We start from the raw sequence: 18,709 nt of genomic DNA, 5'->3' as shown, positions 1-18,709 counted from the left end.
ACTGACAGTTTATCTAATCTAATGCTAGCTTAGCGCTGCGGCTAAAGGACGATAACGCAGCAGGTGGGACTGGGAACAGCTGAGCGACCTTCACATGTGTTTGAACTTTGTGGATCATTAAACTTTTTAATTCCTCTTCAACATCAGTGTTTAAGATTTAAAACTATGACTCATAAATCATGTGTTAAAGCTTTGGTTCTAGTGGAAGTTTACATCATATTATGTCTATAATAGGAGAACATCTACTGGAAATAGAATGAAGAAGGAAGAAAGAAGGAAAAAAGAAGGAAAGAGAAAAAAAAAACAGAACAAAAGAAGAGAGGAAAAAAAAGAGAAAAGGGAAAAAGTGAGTAAATGGGGGCGGGGCATAAAGAGAGAGAAAAAAGAAAGAGAAGAAAGAGAGGGAGAGAAAAAAGAAAACAAAGAAGAGAAAGAAAGGATGAGAATAAATAAAAGGGAGAAAAAAGACAGAAAAAAGAGTAAAAGGGAAGAAAAAACGAGAGAAAAAAGGAAAAAACAGAACTAAAGAAGAGAGAAAAAAAGAGAAAAGGGAACACGTGTGTGTGTGTGTGTGTGTGTGTGTGTGTGTGTGTGTGTGTGTGTGTGTGTGTGTGTGTGTGTGTGTGTGTGTGTGTGTGTGTGTGTGTGTGTGTGGCTGTGTGTGTGTGTGTGTGTAAACGATTCTCAGCTATTTTAGGAAATCATTAAAACAGAATAAAGCTGCTATTTGTCATTTATGTCTCTGTTTAGGAGGAAAAGTTTATTTATTGCTTTGTTTTAGTTCATTTATGTGAACACACACACACACACACACACATACACACACACACACACCAGGATGTTATGTAATACGCAGGAGAATAAATACAGTAAAGCTCCCGTCCACAGAAGCTCCTGTGGCTACAGATGTAGTTTACCCTAGATTACATGCAACTTTTATCACAGTGGGGCCATAAAGATTATTGACGAGGGTCACATGATCAACATTAATAATGACCAATTTGAACATTAACACAAGGAACAATAACTGATTTTAAAGGTTGTTTTTATCATCTTTTTATATTTTTCTCCGTTTGTGTTTTTCTTCTCATTTTTAATTCTTATTTTTTTTTTATTAATATTTTTGTCCTGTGTAATTTCAAAACAAATATATAATTTTCTGTATTTATGTTTTCAGTTTAAGCATGTTTTTCTTTGTAATTGTGTTTATTTCTTTTGAGTAATATTGTAATATTCTAAAATTCTGTTTCTGATCCAACTATAATCATAAAACTAACTAAACTTTAACAACGACTGTTTCATTGTGTTTTTAATGCAAAAGTTTACATTTGATATAAAATCTTTCTTTTTGTCTGAAATCCAAACGTGTTTAATAGCATAAAGTGATTTTTGTATAATTAAGGTTTGAATTTGATGATTTTTCTTCACAGTCTCTGATCTTGTCGTCGTGTTTCGCTTACGTCGGATTTCCAAACATCTGAAGAAAAGCTGCAATTTCTACTTTTGCTGAAAATCTTGAGCCGCTGACTTCAAACGCAGGTAAGAAAGCTGACTTTGACATAAACGCTCGTGTTGAAAATGCACGAAGCGGAACAATAATGGTTACATTTGTCTGTGTGGGAGTTAAAATGCAACAATGTGACCTCGTGGTTTTGTGTTTTTTTGCACAAACGAGGTGTGTACGACACGGAGCTCAACTTTTAATGATGAGTTTGATTCAGCTTTAGGTAGAAACACCTCACAGATGTACACAGTGTGAGAAAACTCTACATTCTCTACATGAATACTGTTGGTAGTGGAAATATGACTTACTAAAATCACACACTGATGGGATAGCGTGAGACTTGTTTTTGATACACTTGGTGGACATTACACCATCCCTTTAACAGCAATAAAATATTCAGAAAGTTTGATACGTTGTTTTAAAACCTGTTGCAATATTTTGGAGTAACATTTTCCGTCTCTTTGCACACGTTGACGTGGGAGAATTGTGTGTAAATGTAAAGGAAAATACATGCATGTAATTTTGATATTTCAGCTTGATTTTGTTTAAGGCTCCAGTATTTTTGCTATTTTTACCCATATTCATTAGTTCTAAGAACCCACCTACATCGTATTTGAGGTTTATTTTCCCAAACTCACCTGTTTTCTGGAGTTTTAGCCACGATGTAACGGCTACTAAAAATGAAACTGATTGTGAGTGCTCACGCTGCACTTTGGATACTGAACATAAATATATTAACTGTAATATAAACCTGGAGCTTACATTCTTATAGAGTAGGAGGAGCTAGGACTGTCAGGAGGAGGAGTTTCCCTTTTTATGATGTCATAAGGGGGGAAAAATCCAACTGTCCCGTTTGGAGCTAATTTTTTACAAAATGTAGAATAACAAGGAAGGAAACAGAACTTTATCAACTCTGTCCCTCTGAATGAGGCTAAAATAATGTATATAACTGTAGCAAAACCATTATAAAGTGATTTATTCATAAGACTGCCTCTTTAAAAAATGATATATACGTATATATATACATGCACTTTTTTATGTACAATATTTAGCAAAAACACCAACATATTTTTACTTCTTCACATAACTCTCTAAAATATATTGAGACATTATTCTATAAATAAATGTCTAGAACAGACAAACATCTTTGTTTTACTTCTAAATTTTACCTTTGATACAATCAATATTTATTGATCTCTGAGGCTGTATTTGTTGATCTGCAGTGAGAAATATTTTTGACGCTTTCTGGAAGAAGAACGTTATTATTATTATTGTTATTTTATAAGAAACAATATATTCCAAAAAGTTTTGATTGAACAAATAATGGATGTGTGTGATCATAATATCCTGCTGTTAAAATAATATCATTTATTATGGTTTTAAAAGTGGTTCTCAGAGTTCTACACAGTACATCATACTGTATATGGGAGTTTTAAAGTACAATACGTTGTAAACATGGAATTATAATTAAGTATATCTTTAGTTTTATACAACACACCAGGTGTTTTGTTTGACTTTTGTCTTTATATAATTTATGTTTTGTTAAAGATAATTTAATTATATAATTATTAATTATTAGACTCAATTTTATTTCCTATTTGTTTCCTCAAATAATTTAAATCATCAAGTTTTTAGCAATGTTCAGTGATCATTTGTTCGTATCTAACCAGCTGACAGCTGCGTTTAGGAAAGAAAGATTATTATTGAACAACTGCAATCTGTTTATTATTATCATATCATATTGATCATCATTAACAGTGTCATCACTTCCTGTCCGTGTTCTTTACTTCCTGCTTTTTCTGCAGCAACAGTTGTTTTTGGTCTGAATTATGGATTTTATGTTTTTATAGAATTATTCCTCAGTAGTGACGTAAGTTGTTCTACACAGTTTACTGTGCTACACTGCTAACTCCGCCCCCTGTCCCAGGAGTGTGCACGTGTTTATATCCTGCTTCATAGTACAGCTGCTCTATGACGGAGAATGTTTGGTTAGGTGAAGCTTTGTAGTACAGGCCCTTAAAAAACACACAAAATGACAAAATTTCTGTTGTACAAACATCACATTATGTCAAGTTTTATTACGTACTGTAAGAAAAAATTTTTTTGTCTCCTAAATGTTCTATTTTACTGTGTTTATTGGTGTTTTATTAAAAGCTCTTTTGCATCACATCACAGACAGAAAAAAATACACAGAATAACCAAAAACACACAAAAATGAAATAAAAACATGCAAGAAAAGAAGTAATCAATAAAAGTAGAATGACAACATAAATAACCTGAATTTTCTCCAAAAATGCACAAAACGACAAAAACAGATAAAACTATATAAATGTACAAGATGACAGAAAACGATTCAAAACAAAATGACTTTTAAATACACAAATTATGTATATTCAAAAATGTACACGACAACAAAAACACACTAAATACACAAAATGACTCCAAAGAAACTCACAAACTGCCCCAAAACAACAACAAAAACACAGCATAAATAAAAACAAAAATACACTAAATGACTCAGAAAATGTACATAATGACAAAAAAACATAATACACAAAACACACAGAATGACAGAAAAAAGCTACAAATCCAAGATACACAAAAATGAAAGAAAAATATATAAAGAATGACAACATAAATACAAAAATGTGGCTCCAGAAAATGCACAAAATGACAAAAAAAGATACGAAACAACCAAAAATACACAAAATGACTCCAAAAACAAACAAAACAAGAACGAAAACATACTACACTAACTAAATTCAATATTACTGTGTTTGTGGATCAAGTTGTGTCTGACGATGGTCCTAAACGTCGCTGTCTCGTGCTGTGTTTTATTAAAAGCTCTTTTGCAGCACATCACAAAGACTCATAAACATAAAAAACCCGTGTGTGGCTTTAAACATTCCAACATGGCGGACGGTGTAAACAAAGACGTGACGGTGCTAGTGAGGATTATAGAAATTGCTGAATTATGCAACAAAGAAGGAGAGAAAACGACATGAAATGAGCCTCGGGCGCGCACTGAAACTAAACTGAAGACATATCAGCCAGCGGGAGGGGGAGGGGGAGGGGCTTCTTTTCTAAGTTTGGAAACTCGTTATAAACTTGCATGTTTTTTTCCTTCTTTTTTTCTCTCCCCTGAACACGGCCTGTGTAATTTCTCATTATTTAGCTGAGTTTTAATTAAAAAGACGTCTCAGCAGGCCTCTAAATGCTATATTGACTTAAGCTGCAAACCAGTGGACAACAAAGAAATCACCATTTTTCTTCCTGTGCCATTTGGTGTAATGAGCCACTATTTGCACGTTCCCCTGCACAGCGTTGGAAATGCTTTCCTCTCTCGGCTTGTGCAACACCCAGACACTTAAAAGTGTGTGTGTGTGTGTGTGTGTGTGTGTGTGTGTGTGTGTGTGTGTGTGTGTGTGTGTGTGTGTGTGTGTGTGTGTGTGTGTGTGTGTGTGTGTGTGTGTGTGTGTGTGTGTGTGTGTGTGTGTGTGTGTGTGTGTGTGTGTGTGTGTGTGTGAAAGTCTCCAAGCACGTCACACTTTGCATCAAAGCCGTCGCCGTAATTTTCTTTTCAAGGACGACTTGAAAAGAGGATTCTGGAAAGAAAAAGTGACATTAGCTTCTTGTTTTCTCCCACGAGGTTGGAAAAGTAACCAGGCGCCTTTTTGTTGGGAACGCCCCATGATTCAGGAGGAGGGGCCCCGAGGCCTCGTCCCCGTCCCACTGATTCACGTTTAAACAGAGAAAGAGAGAAAAGCGTCCGCTCCAGGGGGAGGAGAAGATGGTAGCTCCAAATTTCACAGAAGCAAATCAAACGTGTCTTTATCCAACTCTTCCTGCCTGTGTTGGCTCCTCATGGCGGCGGCGGATACAAAGAATGATGAGATAAATACACAGAATGGCTCCAAAACTGCCCAAAAACAAGAAGATGAAGACATTAAAAAACAAAAATATAGAAAACAACAACTGAGATACACAAAAATAAACACAAAAACATGGAAATAAGACAGGAAAAGTACAAAGAATGATAACATAAATACACAGAGGCCAAAAACAAGAAGATGAAGACATATAACAACTTAAATATCTAGTCAACAAAAACACACAAAACTACAACAAAAACATTCATAAGTATAAAAATGAACATAAAATATGCTAAACAGCAACAGGAATACACAAACTGACTCCAACAACTCACACAACGTCATTAAAAATTTCCAAAATAACATGAAAAAGCACAGAAAACAACCAAGATACACAAAAATAAAAGAAAAAAACATAGAAAAAGTCAACAATAAAAATTGAAAAATGACAAATATAGCCAACAAAAACAAAAATTTAACAGCACCACCTACTGATTGACACAAAATGACAGCAAAAATACTCAAAATGATCAGAAAAAACAACCAAGATACACAAAAATAAAAGAATAACATAATAAAAAGATGAAAAAATGCAAAGAATGACAACATAAATACACAGATTGGCTCCAAAAATGTGTAAAACGACAACAAAAGCACATTAAACAACAAAAATTTACAAAATGACTGAAAAAGTAATGAAACAACAGCAAAATTACACAAAATGATTCAAAAAATGCACAAAACTACATAAACATCAAAAATGACAGGAAAATGTACAAAATACACAAAAATTGAAGAAAAATATTGAAAATTACAACAAAAATCCACAAAATGACATGAAAAAAACACAGAAAACAACCAATACTTTCAGAAATAAAATAAAAACATAAACATAATATAAAAAATTACAACATAAATACATAGAATGGCTCCAAAAAAATGCACAAAATGAAAAAAAAAGAAAAGCTTCTCTGAAGAATCGATGCAACCTCCAAATTTTACAGAATCAAATCAAACGTGTCTTTATTTGACTCTTCTTGTTTCCTGCAGCACCGCACACACAACAGCACCTAGTGATTGGGTTTACATGGGTGTCACAAAGGGATTGTGTGGTTCTTCAGTAGAGGATTAAACGGCTCTGGGGATCCACCACCAGGTACCCACGAGTCCTCGCCAACAGACACAAACCGTGCTCGGGATAATGTTGCCTCACAGCAATTAAACCCTGGAGGTTTTAAAGTACTTTAGGAAGCAGGAAAGGCCAGCCCCTCGTGTTTTAACCACGTTTCTTTCCTTTTTAGCAGCTAAAAAGAGAGTCTTCTACCATCAGTTCTGCTTAATTCAATTTAGTGCATCTAATGCACAGAAGAGTGCAGGAAAGTGACACAAAATGGCTTCCAGAATACACACAACGAGAACACAAACACATTAAACAACAAAGAAATACAAAATTACAGAAAAAAAGATACAAAACACCAGCACAAATATGCAAAATGACTCCAAAACAGACAAAAACACACAAAGCAACATTAATATACAGAATGACGGAAAATAAGATGTGAATGACAACAAAAATACTCCAAAAATAATTCAAAACTGCAAAAAAACACACAAAACATCATAAATGTTAAAAAATGACTTAAACACATAAAACAACCAAGATACACAAAATAAAAGAAAAAAAAATAAATAAATAAAAAGAATGGAAACATTAATACACAGAATGTTTTCAAAAACAGACAAAACACCATCAATGTACAAATGACAGAAAAATATACAAATAACAAAAATGCACAAAATAACTGCAAAAACGCAAAAAAAAAAAAATTACATAAAAAACCCCACAGAAAACAACTAAGATGCACAAAAATGACAGACAAAAATACACAGAATGGCTTCCAGAATACACACAATGAGAACACAAACACATTAAACAACACAAAAATACAAAATGACAATAAAGATGTGAAACACAACAAAAATACTCCAAAAATAATCCAAAACTGCAAAAAAAAATCATACAAAACACAAATGTTAAAAAATTACATAAATAACCACATAAACAACGAAGATACACAAAATAAATAAAATAAATAAATACAATTAAAAAGAATGACAACATACAGTAAATACACAGAATGTTTCCAAATGACAGAAAAATATACAAACAACAACAAAAATACACAAAATAACTTCAACAATACACACGACAACAACAAATACAATATAAATATACACAAACTTTCTTCCACACTTCCCAAAAAAATGTATTTGGAGCAACGTTAGCCTAATGCACGGATGGCGGATCATGTTTCCTCGCAGTTATTCAACTCTGGAGGTTTTAAAGTGCTTCAGGAAGCAGGAAAGCCTGTGAAATGATCTCCTTCTCCTCTTCCCAGCCCCTCGTGTTTTAACCACGTTTCTTATCTTTTTATCACCTCGCTGAGAACTGGGAGGAGGAGCTAATTTAATTTAGTCCTCGTTGGATTTACTGCACAGAAAAGAGCAGGAAATGCAGGCAAGTGATGATAAATGTGCCAAAAATGCCAGAAAAGAACTTTTTTTTTGTTTTGTTTGTGTTTTTTCACTGGAAATAAAAGAGTTTAACAAACACAGGCAAAAAAATTTCAAAAATACATAGAATGACGACAAAAATACACAAATTGACTTCCAAAACACACAAAAATACACACAATGGCCTCAAGAATACACTCGATGATAAAAACACACTAAACATAAATATACAAAATGGCGGAAAAAAAAAAGATGTGAAACGGCAACAAAAATACACAAAAAAGACTCGTTAACCGGCCAGAAATTACAACAACAACATATAAACAGCTATAAATAGATGAAAAATTTAGTAAAAAAAAACAAAACACAGAAAACAACCAAGACACACAAAATGTATTACATTTATTATTAACATACAAAAAGAATGAAAAAAATACAAAGAATGACAACATAAATACACAGAATGACTCCAAAAATACACAAAACAATATTAATAAAATAAAAAACACAAAATGAATCCAAAAACTTAAAAAATGACAAAAAAAACACAAAATGACAGAAAAAAACAACCAAGATAGGCAAATTCAAAGAAAAATGTAGAAAAAGACAAAATAAATTCACAGAATTGCTCCAAAATGACAAAAAAGTGACATTATAATAGATTTTTTCCACTGTCGCTGCTTTATTGTGTTACATTTTTATTATTCTGCTGCTTCTATGAAGAGCAATGAAGCCTTTATTTTTATTTTCTTATTGATATTATCACACGCCCCCTGAGAGTCAATGTTCATTTGTTATTAGCTCTGTAACAAAAACTCATTAAAACATCTTCACTAATAAAGTCGTCCCAGCTCTAAAATTTACTGTCAAACTCCATAAAACGCACGACGTCGACTTTATTTGTTGTTCAGATGGAAAAGAAATTGACCTTTTGTTTTATGCTTGACTTTTCCAGCCTCCATAAACTCCTGCTTTGTTTTGTGTGTGTGTGCGTACGTGTGTGTGCGTACGTGTGTGTGTGGTCGACCGTTGCGTTTTCTCGTCCTTGGCGGTGAAAACAAACGTCCCGTTGAAAAGGTGAAAGTCCACATGGCTCCGAAACATTAGCTCCATTATTCCTGAATGTGACTCTGAGCTTCCCACCACTGCTGGGACTGTGAGTCTGTAGTTGCAGGTCTCTCACACACACACACACACACACACACACACACACACTGGAGGTGCAGAACTTGGTGGTCTGAGACAAATTGGGATCGCGGCTCATTTATTGGAGCCGTGGTGGACAAACTGTGGCGTGACTGTGTAAACAAGTGTAAACTCTCCCAAGGGCATTTCTGCATAAATACATAACGACTGTTTGTTATTTGTAACACACACACTCTCACACACACACACACACACACACGCACACACACACACACACACACACACACACACACACACACACACACACACACACACACACACACACACACACACACACACACACACGGTTGGGGTCAATTATAATTGTAATTAAAAAAAAAAAAAAACTGTTGCTGTCATAATCAAATTGTAATTGATTTCAGATAATTGACTTTGTAATTAGAAGAATTGTCAATTATAATTTAATGCAGAACTGGGGAACCATGTTCCATTTCTATCAAATATTGTGAAAAGAGGTGAAAAGTGACAATAAGAGAAATGTAGGAAAAATGCATTAAAAGGAGCAAAAATATGGCAATAAAAAGTGATCTGAATAATATCCACTGTTATCCAGGAAGTTTACTATTATTTGGGCCTTAGTATACAGTCATCTTAAAGATGTTTTAATCACATATAAAATGGTTCAAAGTGACCAAATATGGTGGAAAAGGAGGTGAAATGGGATTTTAAAAAAACATATAAATTGGTTAAAAGTTGGAACATTAGAGTGGATAAAAACAGAGAGAAAAAGTGGTAAAAAGGGTTAAAAATGTCAATATTGGTTTAAACTGGCAAAACAATTAGTTTAAACTGGCAAAAATAATGGCCATCACAAATGGTGAATGTGGTTAAATTAGCAAAAAATAATCATGAAATATGGTGAGAAGAGGTTAAAAGTGACAATAATGGATCAACATATGTGACTTTAGGTGGAAAAGTGGTAGAAAGGGACAAAATGTGTAGAAAAGTCATTAAAATGTGATGTAGAAGTGTCAGAAATGGGAGTAATGTAGTAAAAATACATTAAAAGGAGCAAAAATATGTCAAGAAAAAGTGACAGCATCATGCGACCCCCTCAAAGTGTCTTACGACCTCAAATGGGGTCCTGACCGCAAGGTTGAGAACCCCTAATTTTGACCACAGTCCACTGCTTCCTCTGAAGCATCCAAACCAGAGAGAGAGAGAGAGAGAGTGTGGGCGAGAGAACCAGCGGGGGATCCTCCGCCACCGTCAGGATTCACTCCTTGTTCCAATTTGCAGAAGGATTACTCATTTTTTCATCACTCCTCTTATTTATTTATTTATTTATTTATTCCATTTCCCTAAAAATAATCCATTTCTGCTCCACCTGAAGGAAAAACAAAGCGTGGAGTCGAGTGCATGAAAATAGTCGGAGTGAAAAGATCATGAAAGAAAGAAAGAAAGAAAGAAAGAAAGAAAGAAAGAAAGAAAGAAAGAAACAATCAGCAGCTACATAATCCAGCTCAGATTGTGTTACGTCACAATGTGTTTTTGTACGCGATAAAAAAGTGGATTTAAATACGCAAAATATGAGAAAAAAAGAAGATAGTGTCTAAAATTCCTTAAAAAAACACAAAAATATCTCTAAAAACTTACAAAAATGCACAAAATAGCAACAACAAAAACAAAGAATGGCAGAAAAATATACAAAATGACTCCACAAAATGTACACAATTAATAAACATATACAAAAGAACAACACAAATACACTAATCAAAAATAGCAGGAAAAAAAATCAACAAAATGACAATAAAAATACGTAAAACGCTTGTAACAACAACAAAATACACAAAAACATAAAATACATAAACACCAAAAAATAAAGACAAAAGGACAGTAAATGTGCACAAAATAACTAACAATAATAAAACAAAGAAAAATAAAGTAAATTCCTTAAACTGGAGCTACTGGAGGTGGGCGTGGCCTTATCGTTTCCTCTCCGTGCGTTCTGCCTCCAGCGCACGCTTTGAGCGGGAAAATCTATAGACGCCATCATGTTATGCAACTGGATCAGCCTGGAGGGCTTTTATTTTGAAAGAAGAAAAGAAAAAAAAGAGCTGAAGGGATTAAATGTATTTATTTATCGATTTATATTCTTACGATCCAACTACATTGATCTGTGCTCGGCTCGTTGTCCTTTCTGATGACATCAATCAATCAAAAATAAGTTTAAAAGATAATTAATCAGTCATATTTCTGTTGTATATTTGTATGTATTTATTTTGTGCACTCCTCTTTTGTGTTTTTAGTATAATTGTGTATTAATATTTTCAGATTATGTTTTTGGACTCATTTCTTTATTGTTCCACTATTTTTGTGCATAGTTGTATTTTTTGTGTTTTTGGAATAATTTAGTGCTTGTTTATATTCAACATTTATTTTCTATATTTCTTTGTATTTTAAATTTTACATTTTTGGACACTTTATATGCATTTACTTTGGGTGCTGCACAAGTGTTTCCTTCAAAATAAAAGCATGTCAGTAAATAGTGCTTATTGAGAGAAACTAAAATCTCCAATGAAAATAGTGAAACTGACGTGGAGGGAATGCTGGCGTCTTATTAGCTGGAATATTCAATCAGTAACGTGGAAAGAAATGGAAAATGTCAAAGATAAATATATTCCAGTGAGGAGGAGAAAAATAACGTGAAGTTTTTAAATGCCACAACATTAACAGGAAGCACCAACGCATGCGTTTCAGAGCCAGGATTAGCCTCACCACGCTTTGGATTATTCTGACATCTGAGGTGACGCAGAACCCCCCAGTCTGAGACACCCCCCAGTCTGAGACACCCCCCGTCTGAGTCTGAGACCCCCCCCAGTCTGAGACACCCCCCCAGTCTGAGACACCCCCCAGTCTGAGACACCCCCCAGTCTGAGACACCCCCCCAGTCTGACACCCCCCCCCCCCCAGTCTGAGACACCCCCCCAGTCTGACACCCCCCCCCCCAGTCTGAGACACCCCCCCAGTCTGAGACCCCCCCCCGTCTGAGACCCCCCCCAGTCTGAGACACCCCCCCAGTCTGACACCCCCCCCCCAGTATGAGCCCCCCCCCCAGTCTGAGACAATTACAATTATAACTTGAATTATAACCATAATTGTAACTTTAAAAATATGTTGCCATTATAATCATAATTTAAATGTATTCGAGTTAGGATAATTGACTTAGTATTTGTAATTATACATTAAAATTATATTAAAAACAATTAATTAAACTATAAACAGGTATATTTTCCTCACTCATACAGTTGGTAAAGGTTAGAGAGTTACAGTTAGGATAGAATATTTATTTATTTTAATAAGGACAATAGAATTCATATGAATGTAACTGAAAAAAAAATGCTGTTTTTTTGTAATCATAATTGATTTGTAAATGAATATGGATAATTAAAAACAAATGTAATTGACCTCAACCCTGACAGCAACGTACACAAAACAACAACAAAAATACACAAATCAAAAATGGCAGAAAAAATAAAAAAACACAAAATGACAAAAAAAAACACAAAATGATAATAAAAATACATAAAATATTTTCAAAAACACTTGAAACAACAACAAAATACACCAAAAAATATCCACAAATGACTCTCAAAACACACAAAATATGAATTACAGATACACAAAATAACAATTGCAGAAAAAATTAAAAAATATCAACAAAAAATACACAAAATACAAGTATACAAAATGGTTTAACAACAATTATAAGTTGAAACAACCACCAAATAAACAAATCTAAAATACACAAAAATTTAAATGAACAAATTGACTATGAATACACAAAACATCTATTTTCTTTAGAAAAAAAAGGCAGAAAAACACAAATTGACACCACAAAATGTAAAAAGATTACAGGAAAATACACAAAAGAACAACAAATGTGCACAAAATAACTGTAACAATATTTAAACATTTTAAAAAAAATAAGCAAAACAACCAAATTAAATCCAAAAACACACAAAACAACATAAAAAATAAGAAATAATAATAAAAGTACACAAAAACTTAAAATACACAAACAAATGACAAAAAAATTCCTGAGAAAAAAAGGCAGAAAAACACATAAAATGACTAAAAAAATGTTTAACAAAAAAGACAGGAAAATACACTAAAGGACAACAAATGTGAACAAATACTGTAACAATAATAAAACAAAGAAAAATAATTCTTTTTTTCTTTTTCTAGATTACAAAAACACACAAAATAACAACAAAAACTCACAAAACCCTTTATTGTTTCCTGTATTTTTGCTCATATTGGTCATTTATTCTAATGCTAACGTGAATGTTGATAATTTGTCCCTCAGATCAGATGTTTATGACCCTGTTGTGATAAACGTGGCTCGTCTCTGACCTCCAGAGTTAAAACTAACGGTAAAGAAGAACATCAAGATCATGTGACCGCTATAGCAAACACTGGAGGCGTTAGGAAAGGATGCTTTAGCCTTCAATCCTTCCACGTGGAGTCAGAGCTCAGCTCTAAAATGCCATGAGATATGAAGTGTTGTGACTCTCTCTACCCGCCACCAAAGGCCGTACACTCACTGAATGCCAAAACAGCCTCGAGTCGCAGTCGCTCACTCAAAGCTCAGAATAAAAAACAGCTTTAAAAAGACGAGTACGTGTGACGAGTGGAGCTCAGAGAGGAAAATAAAGAAGCTTTGCTATTATGGTCATAAATAAATAATGAGGATTGACACTATTACATACAACTACACATTATTTTATCCTATTTAACCACATTTATGACTTGTTATGATTTGCCAGTTTAAATTTACTAGTAAAGTGCCCGTATATATTTATATATTAGCACTAATATAAGCTAGCATACATCTGCAGCTTGCTGAGAAAGTTAGAACGACAAATGAACTTTCTTCTGTTAATTCTTGTTTTTCATTTGTTTTTTTAATTTTATTTTGCCGTTAAAAGAGGCCATTACTAATCAATCTTTATTTGTATAGCGCCAATTCATAACACGTGTTGGCTTTCAACTTAGCCTGAGTTACCATGACTACCTGTCAACATTGAGCTGTTCTGCAAAGCTCCCGGTGGACATTTTTATCAAATAATTTATGAATAGTGTCATTGCTGTCCAACCAAATCTGATGTTGTATACCTTTGAACCAAGCAGCAGCCATGTTGAAAGTCTCAGGTCAGTCTGAGCCTGATTCACAGAGATATTTGAGGAACACACACACACACACACACACACGGGTCAGCTGACCTCCTCTGTGGGGACCAGGGTTGGGGTCGACTTTATTTAAAACCTTTAACCGACGAATTAAATGAAAAAAAAGGAAAAGACAAAAGAGAAAAAGAAATGAATGACAGAAAATGAAGAAAAAAGACAAATAATATGTAATTCTTGAAATGTAAAACAGGAGAAAAATTCAGTCACTTTCTCAATTTGAAATGAAAAACAAACAACTTTTTACCTGATATTACGTTATCGTCTCCTTTTTTTAGCTTAAACAGTGTTTACTGCTGTTAAATTGTAAAACATGTGCAAAATTATTCCAAAAACATAAAAAAATACAACTATGCACAAAAATAACTGAACAATAATATGAGTACACAATACACACACATCTCCAAAAATGAAAAATGACTAAATACATTTTTACAAAACCGTTAAAATACACACAGAAAACACATATGACCACAAAAATAACTACAACATATAAAAAATGACAATTAGTCAAAATAGTCAAACAACAAAATCTGAAAACAATAACACACATTTATATCAAAAACACACAAGACGAGCGCACAGAAATAAATAAATAAATAAATAATTACACATCCACATAAAGTCTGCTGTGTTTAAATCCTGAGTTATTTCATTTCATCGATACAATCGATTAATTACCTTTTAAAACAATTTTACATCGATTAATGTCATCAGGAAGGACAACTAGTCGAGCACAGATTGATGTAGTTGGATCGTAGGAATATAAATCGATTCATCGTCCTAATGAATGAATATACATTTTTTTTTTTTTTTTATTCTTTCAAAATAAAAGGTCAGCTGGGTTTTCCAGACTTTCATCTTTCCACCTTTGACCTGATAATACGTTAGCTTCTTTTTCTTTAGCTTTAACACATGTTTTGTACAGATCACAGTCACAGGATTACTGTCACTCCTACTTTATTTCCTCCATTGTTGTCACTGTTTCCTGAAACGACGTATGAGTAAGTTTGTGATAAAATGTGTTTTTTTTATTCTCCTCAGGATTTAACATCGTCTTTCCTTCACGTTGTCGATGCAGCTGTGTGTTCATTAATCAGTCCAAGCATCTGCTCTATTTAAACCTCAGCAAATATTAATAAATCATTTGTTTATTTGGGGAAAAACTTCAGCAAAAAAAAAAATAGAATTTCCATCAGTGAGGCTAATTACCATGTACTAATTCAAGATTCAATAAGCTTCACTGGTCTCTGTGGAGCCATTGAGCAGTTGGTGCAGCCAAGGATGAATATTCAAAAACAAAACAGATCATTATAGATCATTAAATAGAAAAGAAAGATAGAATAAAATAAGAAATAATAATAATAAAAAGGTTAAACAGAGAGAGAGGCAGAACAGTGACGTCGTTATTGACATTAGTTACAATCATTATATAGAATGACTACAATGGCAACTGTGAAATAATAACCTTGGAATGATTATAAAATAAACTTAAAGTGTAAATTATTTTCATAGAATCTACATCTTATTTATGATCAGACAAAGATGGACACAAAACATCCAGAATTTACCATTTTCTATTAATGAATGACTAGAAATGGAAACATTTGTATACATATATATATGTATTTATTGGATTTATTGAAGTTCTAATTTATAATTTATCTATTCTTTTCAAATTAATTGTTCTGTTTAAGTTTAAAATGTCTGTAACCTATTAATAATTAATGATAAATGAGTCAGTTTTTACTCATTCCTACTGTTGCTGACTATTGATCTGTTTGAGTAAAATCACTTTATTAAACCTTTTTTAACATCTCACATGATAAATGAAATCTTAACAATAACCTATATTTGATTCCAGCTGATATCAGATCATATCATTATCGTCCAATACAAAAGGCAACAATATCGGTATCGTATCGGAAGAGAAATGTTAAAATATAATATGCTTAAATGCAAACTGAGCCAAATACAGAAAAGCCAAAACACCCTTGAATACGACTTTTAGTTGTAAAAGTGTGACTTGTTTTAATCTGAAAGTTCAAATGTTAAAAAGTTGCAAAAACGGTCAGAAAAAGTGGTAAAAAGTGTCAATTAGTTTAAACTGGCAAAAATAATGGGCATGACACATGGCGAATGTGGTAAATTGGCAAAAAATAATCATGAAATATGATGAAAAGAAGTTAAAAATAACATTAATGGGTCAATATATATGACTATAGGTGGAAAAGTGGTGGAAAGGGTTTAAAGTGCTGAACATGTGTGGAAAGTAGAAAAAAAAAGTTGGAATTTAGAGTGGATAAAAACGGACATAAAAAGTGCTAAAAAGGGTTTAAAGTGTCAATATTGGAACAATTAGTTTAAACTGGTAAATAATGAACAAATGGTGAATGTGCTTAAATTGGCAAAAATAAACATGAAATATGGTGAAAAGAGGTTAAAAGTGACACTAATGGGTCAATATATGTGACATTAGGTAAAAAAGTGGTAGAAAGCGTTTAAAGTGCTGAACATGTCTGGAAAGTGGAAATGTAGTAAAAATCATTAAAGGAGCAAAAATATGGCAAAAAAAACCTGATGATAATAGGTTGAAGTTTGGTGAGTTTGGTGTAGTTGCAGAAAAACATGATAAAAATAAGCAAAAATGGGCTCAAATTGTTAAAATTAAATCTGTTGACCCCCTGCCAGTGTTTGTTGACCCCAAGGTTGAGAACCCTTGCATAGAGGACTGTTGTTGTGGTTTTTCTGTACATGTTAATGAGGATAAATAAGATTAATCTGTGCCTCACAAACAACAGAGGGATGAAATATGCTCCATGTGTCAGCGTTACATTTTTCATTCCATCGCCTCGGATTAAGAACACACACACACACACACACACACACACACACACACGTGGCCAGTAATGCATCATTTGGGGCGAGTTTGGCCGAGTTCTCGTTGTCTCTCTGTGGACGTAAAGACGACATCCATCAGGACGCTGGTCATTTACCATGTAGTCACACTCCTCTACACTGTTTGTTAACTACTTATTGTGTGTGTGTGTGTGCGTGTGTGTGTGTGTGTGTGAAGTTGACGGAGCTTCTACTCATATGAACAACTTTAGGTCAATCAGCTGCTTCAAAATAAAAGCCCCTCTGCTCAGAAAACTCACCACTTTCACTCTGAAAAATAACTCGTATGAAATGAAAACAACTTAAATACATTTATTACGTGTATTCTTCCAAATACAAGATAAAATACAGTTAAATGAATACATTAAATACAATTTATCATGATTTATCACAATTTATCATCAAAAAAACAAAAAAAGTCTGGTTTGTGTTAGTGGATTTTTGAATCTACTCAATAGAAGAAAGAGAAGAAGAAAAGCAAAAATAAAGAGAAATGAAAAGAAAAAGAAGAAAGTAAAAGAAAAGCAAAATTCAGCCTTTTTTTGAGGGAGGTGCCAATCAGAAGATTCAGCCAATCAGAGTGGGCTTAGGGGCCGAATGCAAACAATGAGACAGTTGTGACCCAAAAATAATCTGTGACCATATGGGAAAAAAGTTCCAACTTTGAGGTTTGGTAGTAGACAATGAAGCAGAGAAGAAGAGCTCTCCTAAGGAGCTTTTACTCTCCCTTAAACAGTGCGCTGATACGCTCTGGTGGTTTTTTAAAACGTTTAGCAGCTTTTTCAGTCAAAGTGACAACTTTTGCTGCTTATGGTTTCTCTAAAAAAACAGAAAAAGTTAAAGATGCCGATATAACTTTTGGGTTTTGTTTACCAAAAGAAAAAAACATAAAATCACAAAATACACAATGACAATACATTACAAAAATTGACAACATAAATACACAAAAGGACTCAGAAAATACCACAAAAGGCATTATTTTTTAGGTGAAATGACAGCTTGTGCTGCTTTTGGTTACATTCTGTGATTACTCGTTAACTTTAGCCACCAGAGCATGTCAGCACACTGTTTAAGGCAGAGTAAAGGTCCCTTAGTAGAGCTTTTCTTCTCTGCTTCATCGTCTACTACCAAACCGTAGAGTTAGAAGTGTCACCCCCCGCGTTCATAGATTTTTTTCCTGTTTTTATCCTCCTGGGACGTGTGACATCATCAATCATGTGATTTCAAAATGGAGGAACACAGGCTCTAAAACTGTGAAGTCCCATTTTTAAAAGTTTATATGGTGCATAATAATCATAATAATGTGTTTTGTTTACATAGATCTACTAATTAGTACATTTAAAAGATTTTAGGTCACATTTGTAAAAACATTGTAGGATTTCTTTAAGGAAACATTGATGTAATTCCCATCAGTTTATATTTGTGAGAAAAGTCTCATTTTTCACTTTTTGTTTTGAATTCTTCCCACTTTTTTTCTGCTTGTTTTCACCAACACTGACAGCCCCAAAAATCCACCGCTGTCTGA

The 18,709-nt window shown here is 33.6% G+C and overlaps 1 protein-coding gene across 4 annotated transcripts in view; it reads left to right on the top strand.

Annotated features, from left to right (window-relative positions):
• Positions 1–18,709, top strand: part of rbfox3b (RNA binding fox-1 homolog 3b) — a 620,267-nt gene that overhangs the window by 65,941 nt on the left and 535,617 nt on the right. For all 4 annotated transcript variants that reach the window (XM_028454740.1, XM_028454741.1, XM_028454737.1 and 1 more), the window contains exon 2: positions 1,431–1,539. The gene's annotated coding sequence lies outside the window, so the exon portion shown is untranslated. The remainder of the gene's footprint in view (positions 1–1,430; positions 1,540–18,709) is intronic.

The sequence above is a fragment of the Gouania willdenowi genome, chromosome 8, assembly GCF_900634775.1.
Source record: "Gouania willdenowi chromosome 8, fGouWil2.1, whole genome shotgun sequence".
In the NCBI taxonomy this organism is placed as follows: Eukaryota; Metazoa; Chordata; class Actinopteri; order Blenniiformes; family Gobiesocidae; genus Gouania; species Gouania willdenowi.
This window is presented reverse-complemented; position numbering and strand designations above follow the sequence as displayed.